This window comes from Haematobia irritans, chromosome 4 (genome assembly GCF_050003625.1).
Source record: "Haematobia irritans isolate KBUSLIRL chromosome 4, ASM5000362v1, whole genome shotgun sequence".
Taxonomy (NCBI): domain Eukaryota; kingdom Metazoa; phylum Arthropoda; class Insecta; order Diptera; family Muscidae; genus Haematobia; species Haematobia irritans.
Genome location: NC_134400.1, coordinates 38,148,038 through 38,163,680, shown reverse-complemented (window position 1 = coordinate 38,163,680; position 15,643 = coordinate 38,148,038). Strand labels below are relative to the sequence as shown.

The window sequence follows — 15,643 nt, the reverse complement described above, 5'->3', positions numbered from 1 at the left end:
ATGACAAATATTAGCCTCAAAGCAATATCAGAAATTGTGTTTTCATCTTTTAGCTTTGGCATAGTCCTTTTTTGGTCTTTATTCGTTCTCAGCTTACATTGGTAAGAGAATCGAATATGGATGTGGTTATTGGGAAAATATTTGCTTTGTACGATTTGCCTGGTTAGTTTGCATACAAATTTCTTTTAAGAGATAAGCTTCCTTTCAATTTTCGTATATCCAGGTATTCTCATAAATCGGCTAAAAGACTCCATTGCAAATATATTTAGATTACAAACATTTCAAGTGGAAATATTGATTTGAGTGATTTAACTTTGATGGAATATGAAGTGGAAAATGCAACAGATGTATTGAGACAAAGACATTTTTATTAGAATGATTGATAAATTACCAGAAGTACAAGGAAGAAGTTGATCCACTACAAAAATTACTTAGAGGATTTCAGCAAGAGCCAAATTGATATGCGTCTTCTATATATTAGCAAAACTCGCCTTCGTATTCTAAGGAAAATAAATTTATTGGTCCCAATAAAATATTTTTTTTAATGTCAAAGAAAGCGTGAAATAATGGAGTGAGTCTAGAAAAACAATATATCATACACTTACCTTACCGTGTTTATATACATAGAGATATGTCTGTAACGAAATTAACAAAATGCTAATTAGAATATTACAATTAAAGATTAACGATCGCAATAATATTTTTTCACATTAAAATAACTCCCAATAAAAATTTGTATTTCTATAGATATAAAATTTTGAGAAAATTTTCCACAGAAATAAAATTTTAGGACATTTAAAAAAATTAAAAAATAAAATTTGGGAAATTTAAATAAAATTTTGGGAAATTTTTCTATAGAAATAAAATTTTGACAAAATTTCTATAGAAATCAAATTTTGACAAAATTTTCTATGCAAATAAAATTTTAACAAAATTTTATATATAGATATAAAATTTTGAGAAAATTTTCCACAGAAATAAAATTTTGAGAAATTTTTCTACAGAAATAAAATTTTGAGAAAATTTTCTATAGAAATAAAATTTTGGGAAATTTTAAAAAATTTAAAAAAATTTGTTAAATTTAAATAAAATTTTGGGAAATTTTTCTATAGAAATAAAATTTTGACAAAATCGTCTATAGAAATAAAATTTTGACAAAATCGTCTATAGAAATAAAATTTTGAAAAAAATTCTATAGAAATAAAATTTTGACAATATTTTCTATGCAAATAAAATTTTAACAAAATTTTCTATCAAAATCAAAATTTGGTAAAATTTTCTATAGCAATAAAATGTTGACAAAATTTTCTATATAAATAAAATTTTTACACAATTTTCTATAAAAATAATTAATTTTCTATAATAAATAATTAAATTTTGAAAAACATTTTCTATGCAAATATATATAAAATTTTGTAAAAATTTTCTATAGAAATAAAATTTTGAGAAAATTTTCTATAGAAATAAAATTTTGAGAAAATTTTCTATAGAAATAAAATTTTGAGAAAATTTTCTATAGAAATAAAATTTTGAGAAAATTTTCTATAGAAATAAAATTTTGGGAAATTTAAAAAAATTTAAAAAAAAATTGGGAAATTTAAATAAAATTTTGGGAAATGTTTCTATAGAAATAAAATTTTGACAAAATCGTCTATAGAAATAAAATTTTGAAAAAATTTCTATACAAATAAAATTTTGACAAAATTTTCTATGCAAATAAAATTTTAACAAAATTTTCTATCAAAATCAAAATTTGGTAAAATTTTCTATAGCAATAGAATGTTGACAAAATTTTCTATATAAATAAAATTTTTACAAAATTTTCTATAAAAATAATTTTTGGAGAAAATTTTCTATAGAAATTAAATTTTGACAAGATTTTCTATAGAAATAAAATTTGGAGAAAATTTTCTGTGGAAATAAAATTTTGATAAAATTTTCTATAGAAGTAAAATTTTGACAACATTTTCTATAGAAATAAAATTTTGACAAAATTTTCTGTATAAATAAAATTTTGACAAAATTTTCTATAGAAATAAAATTTGGAGAAAATGTTATATGAAATTAAATTTTGACAAAATTTTTAAGGAATAAATTTTTGACAAATTAAGTATTTTTTTTTTTAAATTTGGTAGATTATTTTTGGTACGAAATAAAATATTGACAAAATTTCGTATAGAAATAAAATATTGACAATATTGTTTATAGAAATAAAATATTGACAAAATTGTTCATAGAAATAAAATTTTGGCAAAATTTTCTATAGAAAAAAATGTTGACACAATTTTCTATAGAAATAATATTTGTAGAAAATTTTCTGTAGAAATTAAATTTTGACGAAATTTTCTATAAAAATAAATTTTTGAAAAATTTGGTAAAATTTTCTTCAAATTTTGGTATATTTTTGTATATTGACAAAATTTTCTATAGAAATATAATTTTGACAAAATTTTCTTTAGAAATAAAATTTTGACAAAATTTTTTATAGAAATAAAATTTTGCAACAATTTTCTATAGAAATAATATTTAATGAAAATTTTTTGTAGAAATTAAATTTTGACGAAATTTTTTCTAGAAATAAATTTTTGACAAATTTGGTAAAATGTTCTTCAAATTTTGGTAGATTATGTTTGGCATGAAATAAAATATTGACAAAATTTTCTATAGAAATAAAATATTGACAAAATTGTTTATAGAAATAAGATTTTGACAAAATTTTCTGCCGAAACAAAAGTGTGACAAAATTTTCTGTAGAAATAAAATTTTGCAACATTTTCTATAGAAATAAAATTTTGCAACATTTCTATAGAAATAAAATTTTGAAAAAATTTTCTATAGAAATAAAATATTGACAAAATTTTCTATGGAAATAAAATTTTTACAAAATTTTCTATAAAAATAATTTTTGGAGAAAATTTTCTACGGAAATTAAATTTTTACAAGATTTTCTATAGAAAAAGTTTTGGAGAAAATTTTCTGTGGAAATAAAATTTTGACAAAATTTTCTATAGAAATAAAATTTTGACAAAATTTTCTGTATAAATAAAATTTTAACAAAATTTTCTATAGAAATAAAATTTTGCAACAATTTTCTATAGTGATAATATTTGGAGAAAATTTTATTTGAAATTAAATTTTGACAAAATTTTCTATAGAAATAAATTTTTGACAATTTTGGTAATTTTTTTTTCAAATTTTGGTAGATTATTTTTGGCACGAAATAAAATATTGACAAAATTTCCTATAGAAATACAATTTTGACAAAACTGTTTATAGAAATTAAATTTTGACGAAATTTTCTATAGAAATAAATTTTTGACAAATTTGGTAAAATTTTCTTCAAATTTTGGTAGATTATGTTTGGCATGATATAAAATATTGACAAAATTTTCTGTTGAAATAAAATTTTGACAAAATTTTCTGCAGAAATAAAATTTTGCAACAATTTTCTATAGAAATAAGATTTTGCAACAATTTTCTATAAAAATAATATTTGGAGAAATTTTTTTATAGAAATTAAATTTTTTACAAAATTTTCTATAGAAATAAATTTTTAACAAAATTGTTAAAATTTTTTCAAATTTTGGTAAATCATTTTTGGCACGAAAGGCAACAGTGTTTATATACAGTCCAAAATCGAAAATACAATCCAAACGAGGATAAGGTGGCCAAAGACCATGGCCAGTCGGTTGCTATTTCTAACACAATAATTATAATACCCTGTTCCACAGTGTGGCGCAGGGTATAAAAACTTAAGCCAGTTTGTGACCCTTGTTAGAAGAAAAACTAGCTATTAATTGTTCGGAAAATATTTACATACAATATTAAACAGAAATTAACACCAATATTCTGAAGAGTATGAAAATATCAAAATTTTCAGTATCTCAAATTGGATTTTAAATTACTTAAGCAAACTTTGCATCCATAATTTTCCAAAAAAAAAAAAAACTTAGTACGTATGAGAATCCAAAGGCATATGCAGGCATATGTGCGTCCAAGGCATTATTCCAAAAATTGCTTCAATACGATTCGTATGACCAAAGCTATAAAGTGGCAAGGATTGGAAAGAGTTAGATTTTGGTAACCAATCTAAGCAGATTACTTTGATAAAATTTGCAATTGCAGACAAGCAAGGTAGAGTGACCCTTAGGCCACTTAAAATGCACCTACCATAACTGGACTAAGTTTAATGATGGACACCACCATAGCCATCATCAGGTATAACCACTAGACCAAAGCAGAATAGCTAAGGAAAAATAACACAAAGCAAAAAAAAAAGAAAACAAGCAAGAAAAACTGAAACATGAATATGAATGAGTTTTTCCTGGGCTTACACAGCCAGACAGTCTGATGTTTTATGAAGAGGATAAAGATGGCAAACAAGGATGTAGATAAAAGAAGGGGAGTTGTATGCTAAAATTGGAATGAAAGATAAAATTAAATTAAAAAATACAATAAAATATAATAAAATAGAATAAAGTAAAATAAAATCAAATAAAATAAAAAAATAAATTGATTAAATTAAATAAAATAACAAAAATTTAATTTTAGGTAGAAATAAAAATTCACCGAGTTTTTGTGTAAAAATATTTCAATTATTTTTACTAAACCTGATACAGGCTCCTTTTATGTTCCCTAAAACACCTAACGTCTACTACGCTCCTGTCTGAATTTTCCTTGAGGCCTTAGGCATTTTACATGTCTGCTGTTTGCCCAGTAACAAGTTGCAAAGGATACAAACATAGAAGGCCAAACATAGTCTAAGCCAATTTAAAGGCTGGCTTCTTCAACTAAGCAAACAATCATTCAGATGTCACTGTGAGTGTTATGCAGCCTGCATTATCTTTCAAAAGAGCATGGCAACAGCGATAGGCAAGAAGGTAAGTGGATAATTTTAACGTTTAGTTAGAGAATAAAATTTTCGAATATGGTCACAGAATTCAATTTTGTTAAAATTTTATTTCTATAGAAAATTTTGTCAAAATTTTATTTCTATAGAAAATTTTGTCAAACTTTTATTTCTTAGAAAATTTTGTCAAAACTGTATTTCTACAGAAAATTTTGTCAAAATTTTATTTCTATAGAAAATTTTGTCAACATTTTATTTCTATAGAAAATTTTGTTAAAATTTCATTTCTATAGAAAATTTTGTCTAAATTTTATTTCTATACAAAATTTTGTCAAAATTTTATTTCTATAGTCAAAATTTTATTTCTATAGAAAATTTTGTCAAAATTTTATTTCTTAGAAAATTTTGTCAAAATTTTATTTTTATAGAAAATTTTGTCAAAATTTTATTTCTATAGAAAATTTTGTCAAAATTTTATTTCTATAGAAAATTTTATAAAAATTTTATATCTATAGAAAATTTTGTCATAATTTCATTAATATAGAAAATTTTGTCCAAAATCATATTTCTTTGGAAAATTTTATAAAAATTTTATTTCTATAGAAAATTTTGTCATAATCATTAATATAGAAAATTTTGTCCAAAATCTTATTTCTATGGAAAATTTTATTTCTATAGAAAATGTTGTCAAAATTTTATTTCTATAGAAAATTTTGTCAAAATTTTATTTCTATTGAAAATTTTGTTAAAATTTCATTTCTATAGAAAATTTTGTCAACATTTCATTTCTATAGAAAATTTTGTTAAAATTTCATTTCTATAGAAAATTTTGTCAAAATTTTATTTCTATAGAAAATTTTGTCAAAATTTTATTTCTATAGAAAATTTTGTCAAAATTGTATTTCTATAGAAAATTTTGTCAACATTTTATTTCTATAGAAAATTTTGTCAAAATTTTATTTCTATAGAAAAATTTGTCATAATTTCATTAATACAGAAAATTTTGTCCAAAATCATATTTCTATGGAAAATTTTGTCAAACATGTATTCCTAGACAAAATTTTATTCCTAGAGAAAATTTTTTCAAAATTTTATTTCTATAGAAAATTTTGTCAAAATTTTATTTCTATAGAAAATTTTGTCAAAATTTTATTTCTATAGAAAATTTTGTTAAAATTTCATTTCTATAGAAAATTTTGTCCAAAATCTTATTTCTATAGAAAATTTTGTCAAAATTTTATTTCTACAGAAAATTTTGTCAATATTTTATTTCTATAGAAAATTTTGTTAAAATTTCATTTCTATAGAAAATTTTGTCCAAAATCTTATTTCTATAGAAAATATTGTCAAAATTTTATTCGTATACAAAATTTTGTCAAAATTTTATTTCTATAGAAAATTTTGTCAAAATTTTATTTCTATAGAAAATTTTATAAAAATTTTATTTCTAAGAAAATTTTATAAAAATTTTATATCTATAGAAAATTTTGTAAAAATTTTAGATCTATAGAAAATTTTGTAAAAATTTTAGATCTATAGAAAATTTTGTAAAAATTTTATATCTATAGACATTTTTGTTAAAATTTATTTCTTTAGAAAATTTTGTCAAAATTTTATTTCTATAGAAATTTTGTCAAAATTTCATTAATATAGAAAATTTTGTCCAAAATCATATTTCTATGGAAAATTTTGTCAAACATTTATTCCTAGACAAAATTTTATTCCTATAGAAAATTTTGTCAAAATTTTATTTCTATAGAAAATTTTGTCAAAGTTTTATTTCTAAATAAAATTTTGTCAAAATTTTATTTCTATAGAAAATTTTGTCAAGATTTTATTTCTCTAGAACATTTTGTCAAAATTTTATTTCTCTAGAACATTTTGTCAAAATTTTATTCCTATAGAAAATTTTGTCAAAATTTTATTTCTCTAGAACATTTTGTCAAACTTTTATTTCTCTAGAACATTTTGTCAAAATTTTATTCCTATAGAAAATTTTGTCAACATTTTATTTCTATAGATAATTTTGTTAAAATTTCATTTCTATAGAAAATTTTGTCCAAAATCTTATTTCTATAGAAAATTTTGTCAAAATTTTATTCCTATACAATATTTTGTCAAAATTTTATTTCTATTGAAAATTTTGTCAAAATTTTATTTCTATAGAGAATTGTGTCAAACTTTTATTTCTATAAAAAATTTTGTCAAAATTTTATTTCTATAGAAAATTTTGTCAAAATTTTATTTCTATAGAAAATGTTGTCAAAATTTTATTTCTATAGACAATTTTGTCAAACTTTTATTTCTATAGAAAATTTTGTAAAAATTTTATTTCTATAGAAAATTTTGTCATAATTTCATTAATATAGAAAATTTTGTCCAATATCATATTTCTATGGAAAATTTTGTAAAAATTTTATTTCTATAGAAAATTTTGTCATAATTTCATTAATATAGAAAATTATGTCCAAAATCTTATTTCTATGGAAAATTTTATTCCTATAGAAAATGTTGTCAAAATTTTATTTCTATAGAAAATTTTGTCAACATTTTATTCCTATAGAAAATTTTGTTAAAATTTCATTTCTATAGAAAATTTTGTCAACATTTTATTTCTATAGAAAATTTTGTTAAAATTTCATTTCTATAGAAAATTTTGTCAAAATTTTATTTCTATAGAAAATTTTGTCAAAATTTTATATCTATAGAAAATTTTGTCAAAATTTTATTTCAATAGAAAATTTTGTCAAAATTTTATTTCAATAGAAAATTTTGTCAAAATTTTATTTCTATAGAAAATTTTGTCAAAATTTTATTTCTATAGAAAATTTTGTAAAAATTTTATTTCTATAGAAAATTTTGTCATAATTTCATTAATATAGAAAATTTTGTCCAAAATCATATTTCTATGGAAAATTTTGTAAAAATTTTATTTCTATAGAAAATTTTGTCATAATTTCATTAATATAGAAAATTTTGTCAAAATTTTATTTCTCTAGAAAAATATGTCAAAATTTTATTTCTATAGAAAATTTTGTTAAAATTTCATTTCTTTAGAAAATTTTGTCAAAATTTTATTTCTATAGAAAATTGTGCCAAATTTTATTTCTATAGAAAATTTTATAAAAATTTTATATCTATAGAAAATTTTGTAAAAATTTTAGATCTATAGACGGTTTTGTTAAAATTTATTTCTATAGAAAATTTTGCCAAAATTTTATTTCTATAGAACATTTTATTTCTATGGAAATTTTCCTCTAAATTTTCTTCCTCTTTGTGTGCCTTGTGATGGTTGGTACTTAAAATTAGTGCCGACCTAATGTTATGCCATGTCTATTTTTTGGTCATAAATAGTTTTTAAATACTACACCATTTTTGATGGGACAACTTTGGTATTTAGAAAATTTGAATTTCCCGTAGCATGGTTATAAAAAAACGCAAAAAACGGCCAGTTTTCAAACGAGTTTCTTAAGGTGGCAACAAATGATATTTATGATCGTCGAACATCTTTAACATATTTACTGGTTTCAGTTGTGAATTATCTTTATGTCTGTCTCATAAAAAGGTGTCAAATTGACAATAAGTGGTTTTCATATTAAATGGCCGAGACAAACGCCAACTAACCGCTTAGCCAACTTCATCACCGCCACCAGCATCATCATCACCATCATCATATATTGCAAAGATAATGGCAGCAAAACTACGATTGACTATACAAAGTAGTTCTCTGGACATTTGACCACTTGAATGGTTGACTGGTTGAAGACATTTACAAAAAAAAAACAGAAACCAAGACAAATTGTTTTTTAGGTGGTTTAAGACATCTTTTGAGGGAAGCATCATCGTCACCATCTCAAGCTTATCTTGATGGTATTATTTTTTGTTTTTTTGCTACCTCCAAGTCAAGTGATGTGTCATAAGGAGTTGATAAAGAGGTTTCCCTATAAATGAGGCCCATATGAAATGAAGATGTTTTGACTGCGACAATGTTTTTTTTTTTAAGGCTTTTTAAAAGCTTCATATCGAGTTCAAGTGACTTTTTGGCAAGCATTTAAATTCGATTAGAGTCTTTTTGCTGTCTGGCTATTGAAACAAATGTCAAGTAAATTTTTTGAAGCAAAAATTATAAACTTGCCTTTAATTAAAATTGCATGTCCTAAAATTTAGGTTCCATAATCATTCATAGTATTAGAACAATAATTTTTTCAGTGATGTCTCTCCATTGAACTTCAAGTATAGAACCCATCTATTGTGATCACAACTTACTATTCCACTCACTCGTATTAATTTCACTACCTCTTCATTGTACGTTATTGTCGTTTTTATACCCTTCACCACTACTGTGGTACAGGGTATAATAAGTTTGTGCATTTGTATGTAACGCCAAGAAGGAAAAGTCTGAGACCCATCGTTTAGTATACCGATCGTCTTAGAATTAAATTCTGAGTCGATTTAGCGATGTCCGTCTGTCTGTCTGTCTGTCTGTCTGTCCGTCTGTCTGTCTGTCTGTCTGTTGATGTATTTTTGTGTGCAAAGTACAGCTCGCAGTTTTAGTCCGCTTTTCCTAAAATTTGGTATAGGGTCCTGTTTCGGCTCAAAGACGATCCCTATTGATTTTGGAAAAAATCGGTTCAGATTTAGATATAGCTGCCATATATATTTTTCACCGATCTGGTCATAATTGGCGTGTATATCAACCGATCTTCCTCAAATTCCGTACATCCGAATATTTTATGAGTCTCGAAAAACTTGCAAAATATCAGCCAAATCGGTTCAGATTTAGATATAGCTCCCATATATAGCTTTCGCCCGATTTACACTCAAATGACCACAGAGGCCAATTTTTTGCTCCGATTTAGTTGAAATTTTGCACAGGGAGTACAATTAGCATTGTAGCTATGCGTGCCAAATTTGGTTGAAATCGGTTCAGATTTAGATATAGCTCCCATATATAGCTTTCGCCCGATTTACACTCATATGACCACAGAGGCCAATTTTTTGCTCCGATTTAGTTGAAATTTTGCACAGGGAGTAGAATTAGCATTATAGCTATGCATGTCAAATTTGTTTGAAATCGGTTCAGATTTACATATAGCTCCCATATATAGCTTTCGCCCGATTTACACTCATATGACCACAGAGGCCAATTTTTTGCTCCGATTTAGTTGAAAGTTTGCATAGGGAGTAGAATTAGCATTGTTGCTATGCGTGCCAAATTTGGTTGAAATCGGTTCAGATTTGGATATATCTCCCGTATAAAGCTTTCGCCCGATTTACACTCATATGACCACAGAGGCCAATTTTTAACTCCGATTTAGTTGAAATTTTTCACAGGGAGTAGAATTAGCATTGTAGCTATGCGTGCCAAATTTGGTTGAAATCGGTTCAGATTTAGATATAGCTCCCATATATATGTTTTTCTGATTTCGACAAAAATGGTCAAAATACCAACATTTTCCTTGTAAAATCGCCACTGCTTGGTCGAAAAGTTGTAAAAATGACTATAATTTTCCTAAACTTCTAATACATATATATCGAGCGATAAATCATAAATAAACTTTTTCGAAGTTTCCTTAAAATTGCTTCAGATTTAAACGTTTCCCATATTTTTTTACTAACATTGTGTTCCACCCTAGTGTATTAGCCGACTTAAATTTTGAGTCTATAGATTTTGTAGAAGTCCATCAAATTCTTCCAGATCGAGTGATATTTAAATGTATGTATTTGGGACAAACCTTTATATATAGCCCCCTAACACATTTGACGGATGTGATATGGTATCGAAAATTTAGATCTATAAAGTGGTGCAGGGTATAATATAGTCGGCCCCGCCCGACTTTAGACTTTCCTTACTTGTTTAAAATGAATATGGGGTTTGTCATCATCGACCCGCCTCAATCAGTATCCTGAATGATGCTTTAAGCATTGAACAAGAAATGATATCATAGGAAATATCCAACTTGAAATGCTCTCCTAATTCTCTTTATAGATGAGGCGTTAGGAGGGAAATGGAAAAGCAGTTTACTAAAATGGATGTGGAGATTACTCCTTTGCTTTCCCTAGTGATTGCTCCTTTGCTTTACCTAGTGATGGTGGTAGGGGCTTCCTGGCATTTCCTCGAAATCACTCCATCTCCAATAAATAATAATTTGCAATTTACTCAAATAAATGGAATTCACAATTCATGGCAATCGTAGGTATTTGCTATACTGCCTGAATAATCGAAAGGAAATAAAAGAGGAGCAGTAAAATCAAAGGCTTGAAAAAATATGACCAAAAATGTTCTATATCTAATAGAACACTTTTGGCTACACTTTAAATGGCAAGATATGATCATACTTTTGCTCCTCGAGCAGGTTTCAGAAATCAAATCTATAGCAAACTTCAAGCGGTTTGCATGAACTTTGCTCCTCCAGGAGACACTGCAAATCAAATCAGGGGATCACTTTACATGGGAGCCATACCAAAACGTGATCCGAATACGTTGGCCACAGTTGGTAGAATTCTACCAAATATGCAAGATTATTTACTGTTTGGTAGATTGATATAATTCTTGATATTTTTGTAGATTTTCCAATTTTGTCAAAAATTTCTCTAGGAATAAAAGTTTGAAAAAAATTTCTAAAGAAATAAAATTTTTTACAAAATTTTCTATAGAAATAAAATTTTTACAAAATATTCTATAGAAATAAAATGTTGACAAAATTTTCTAGAGAAATAAAATTTTGACAATATTTTCTTGAGAAATAAAATTTTGATAAAAATTCTTATATAAATGAAATTAAGACAAAGTTTTCTATAGAAGTAAAATTTCAACAAAATTTTCTATTGACAAAAATTTTTAAAAATTTTCTATAGTAATAAAATGTTGATTAAATGTTCTATAGAAATGAAATTTTGACAAAATTATTATAGAAATGAAATTTTGACAAAATTATTATAGAAATAAGTTTAAAAAAAAATGTTCTTTTAAAATACAATTTTGACAAAATTTTTTATAAAAATAAAATTTTGACAAAATTTTCTATAGAAGTAATATTTTAATAAATTTTTCTATATAAAAAAATGTTGATAAAATTTTCTATAGAAGAAATATTTAAATAAAATTTTCTATATAAATAAAATGTTGACAAAATTTTCAAGAGAAATGAAATTTTGACAACATTTTCTTGAGAAATATAACCTTGATAAAAATTCTTATATACATGAAATTAAGACAAAGTTTTCTATAGAAGTAAAATTTCAACAAAATTTTCTATTGAAAAAAATTTGAAAAAATTTTGTATAGTAATAAAATTTTGATTAAATGTTCTATAGAAATAAAATTTTGACAAAATTTTCCATAGAAATAAAATCTTCATTAAAAATTCTTATATAAATGAAATTAAGGCAAAGTTTTCTATAGAAGCACAATTTCCAAAAAATTTTGATTAAATGTTCTATAGAAATAAAATTTTGACAAAATTATTATAGAAACAAATTTTTAACAAAATGTTCTATTAAAATAAAATTTTGACAGACTTTTTTATAAAAATAAAATTTTGCCAACATTTCTAGAGGAACAAATTTTGAATAAGAATTTAGACAAATTCTCTCTAGGAATAAAATTGTATTCTAATAAAATAAAATTTTGACAAAATTTTCCATAGAAATAAAATTTTGACAAAATTTTCTAGAGAAATAAAATCTTGGTAAAAAATTCTTCTATAAATGAAATTAAGACAAAGTTTTCTATAGAAGTAAAATGTTAACAAAATTTTCTATAGAAATAAAATTTTTACAAAATTTTCTATAGAAATAAAATTTGGCAAAATTTTCTATAGAAATAAAATTTTGGCAAAATTTTCTATAGCAATAAAACTTTTACAAAATTTTCTATAGAAATAAAATTTTGACAAAGTTTTCTATAAAAATAAAATTTTAACAAAATTTTCTCTAGGAATAAAATTTAGACAAAATTTTTTATAAAAATAAAATTTAAGAGCTTAACCAACAGAGGAAAATAAATTTGACAAATATGCGAAATCAAAACAACAAATATAATTGAGGAACAAACAACCAATAAAAACCAAAAGAAATAAATTTGTTACAAAATGTTGTATTAAAATAAAATTTTGACAAAATTTTCTATAAAAATAAAATTTTGCCAAAATTTCTAGAGGAACAAAATTTTGAAATACAATTTCGACAAATTTTCTCTAGGAATAAAATTTTGACAAAATTTTCTATAAAAATTAAATTTAGACAAAATTTTTTATAGAAATAAAATTTTTACAAAATTTTCTATAAAAATAAAATTTAGACAAATTTTTCTATAGAAATAAAATTTTGACAACATTTCCTATAGAAGAAATATTTAAATAAAATTTTCTATATAAATAAAATGTTGACAAAATTTTCAAGAGAAATGAAATGTTGACAACATTTTCTTGAGAAATAAAACCTTGATAAAAATTCTTATATAAATGAAATTAAGACAAAGTTTTCTATAGAAGTAAAATTTCAACAAAATTTTCTATTGCAAAAAAATTTGAAAAAACTTTCTATAGTAATAAAATTTTGATTAAATGTTCTATAGAAATAAAATTTTGACAAAATTTTCCATAGAAATAAAATCTTCATTAAAAATTCTTATATAAATGAAATTAAGGCAAAGTTTTCTATAGAAGCAAAATTTCCAAAAAAATTTGATTAAATGTTCTATAGAAATAAAATTTTGACAAAAGTATTATAGAAACAAATTTTTAACAAAATGTTCTATTAAAATAAAATTTTGACAGACTTTTTTATAAAAATAAAATTTTGCCAACATTTCTAGAGGAACAAAATTTTGAATAAGAATTTAGACAAATTCTCTCTAGGAATAAAATTGTATTTTAATAAAATAAAATTTTGACAAAATTTTCCATAGAAATAAAATTTTGACAAAATTTTCTAGAGAAATAAAATCTTGGTAAAAAATTCTTCTATAAATGAAATTAAGACAAAGTTTTCTATAGAAGTAAAATTTTCTATAGAAATAAAATTTTTACAAAATTTTCTATAGAAATAAAATTTGGCAAAATTTTCTATAGAAATAAAATTTTGGCAAAATTTTCTATAGCAATAAAATTTTTACAAAATCTTCTATAGAAATAAAATTTTGACAAGGATTTCTATAAAAATAAAATTTTAACAAAATTTTCTCTAGGAATAAAATTTAGACAAAATTTTTTATAAAAATAAAATTTCAGAGTAGCTTAACCAACAGAGGAAAATAAATTTGACAAATATGCGAAATCAAAACAACAAATATAATTGAGGAACAAACGAACAATAAAAACCAAAAGAAATAAATTTGTTACAAAATGTTGTATTAAGATAAAATTTTGACAAAATTTTCTATAAAAATAAAATTTTGCCAAAATTTCTAGAGGAACAAAATTTTGAATTAGAATTTCGACAAATTTTCTCAAGGAATAAAATTTGGACAACATTTTGCATAAAAATAAAATTTTGACAAAATTTTCTATAGAAGTAATATCTTGATAAAATTTTCTATATAAATAAAATGTTGACAAAATTCTCTAAAGAAATAAAATTTTGACAACATTTTCTTGAGAAATAAAATCTTGATAAAAATTCTTATATAAATGAAATTAAGACAAAGTTTTCTATAGAAGCAAAATTTCAAAAAAAAAAATTGATTAAATGTTCTATAGAAATAAAATTTTGACAAAATTTTCTATAGAAATAAAATTTTGACATAGAAATAAAATATTGATATAGAAATAAAATTTTGAAAAAATTATTATAGAAATAAATTTTTAACAAAATGTTCTATTAAAATAAAACAGACTTTTTTATAAAAATAAAATTTTGCCAAAATTTCTGGAGGAACGAAATTTTGAATTAGAATTTAGACAAATTCTCTCTTGGCATAAAATTGTGACAAAATTTTCCATAAAAATAAAATTTTGACAAAATTTTCCATAAAAATGAAATTTGGACAAAATTTTACATAGAAATATAATTTGGCAAAATTTTCTAGAGAAATAAAATCTTGGTAAAAAATTCTTCTATAAATGAAATTAGGACAAAATTTTTTATAGAAGCAATATTTTAACAAAATTTTCTATTGAAAAAAATTAAAAAATTTTCTATAGTAATAAAATTTTGATTAAATGTTCTATAGTAATAACATTTTGACAAAATTTTCTATGAAAACAAAATTTTGTCAAAATTATTATAGAAATGAAATTTTGTCAAAATTATTATAGAAATTAATTTTTAACAGAATGTTCTATTAAAATACATAATTTAGCAAAATTTTCTAGAGAAATAAAATCTTGGTAAAAAATTCTTCTATAAATAAAATTAGGACAAAATTTTTTATAGAAGCAACATTTTAACAAAATTTTCTATTGAAAAAAAATTAAAAAATTTTCTATAGTAATAAAATTTTGATTAAATGTTCTATAGTAATAACATTTTGACAAAATTTTCTATGAAAACAAAATTTTGTCAAAATTATTATAGAAATGAAATTTTGTCAAAATTATTATAGAAATTAATTTTTAACAGAATGTTCTATTAAAATACAATTTTGACAAAATTTTTTCTAAAAATAAAATTTTGACAAAATTTTCTATAAAAATAAAATTTTGACAAAATTTTCTATAAAAATAAAATTTTGACAAAGTTTTCTATAAAAATAAAATTTTGACAAAATTGTCTATTGAAATAAAATCTTGATAAAAAATTCTTATATAAATGAAACTAAGACAAATTTTCTATAGAAGCAAAATTTCAACA

The 15,643-nt window shown here is 22.4% G+C and overlaps 1 long non-coding RNA gene across 1 annotated transcript in view; it reads right to left on the bottom strand.

Annotated features, from left to right (window-relative positions):
* Window positions 1-605: 605 nt before the first annotated feature.
* The window catches only part of LOC142233188 (uncharacterized), a 320,063-nt gene continuing 305,025 nt past the window's right edge, over window positions 606-15,643 (bottom strand). The window contains exon 5 of the long non-coding RNA XR_012721347.1: window positions 606-635. This is a non-coding gene — a long non-coding RNA (uncharacterized LOC142233188). The remainder of the gene's footprint in view (window positions 636-15,643) is intronic.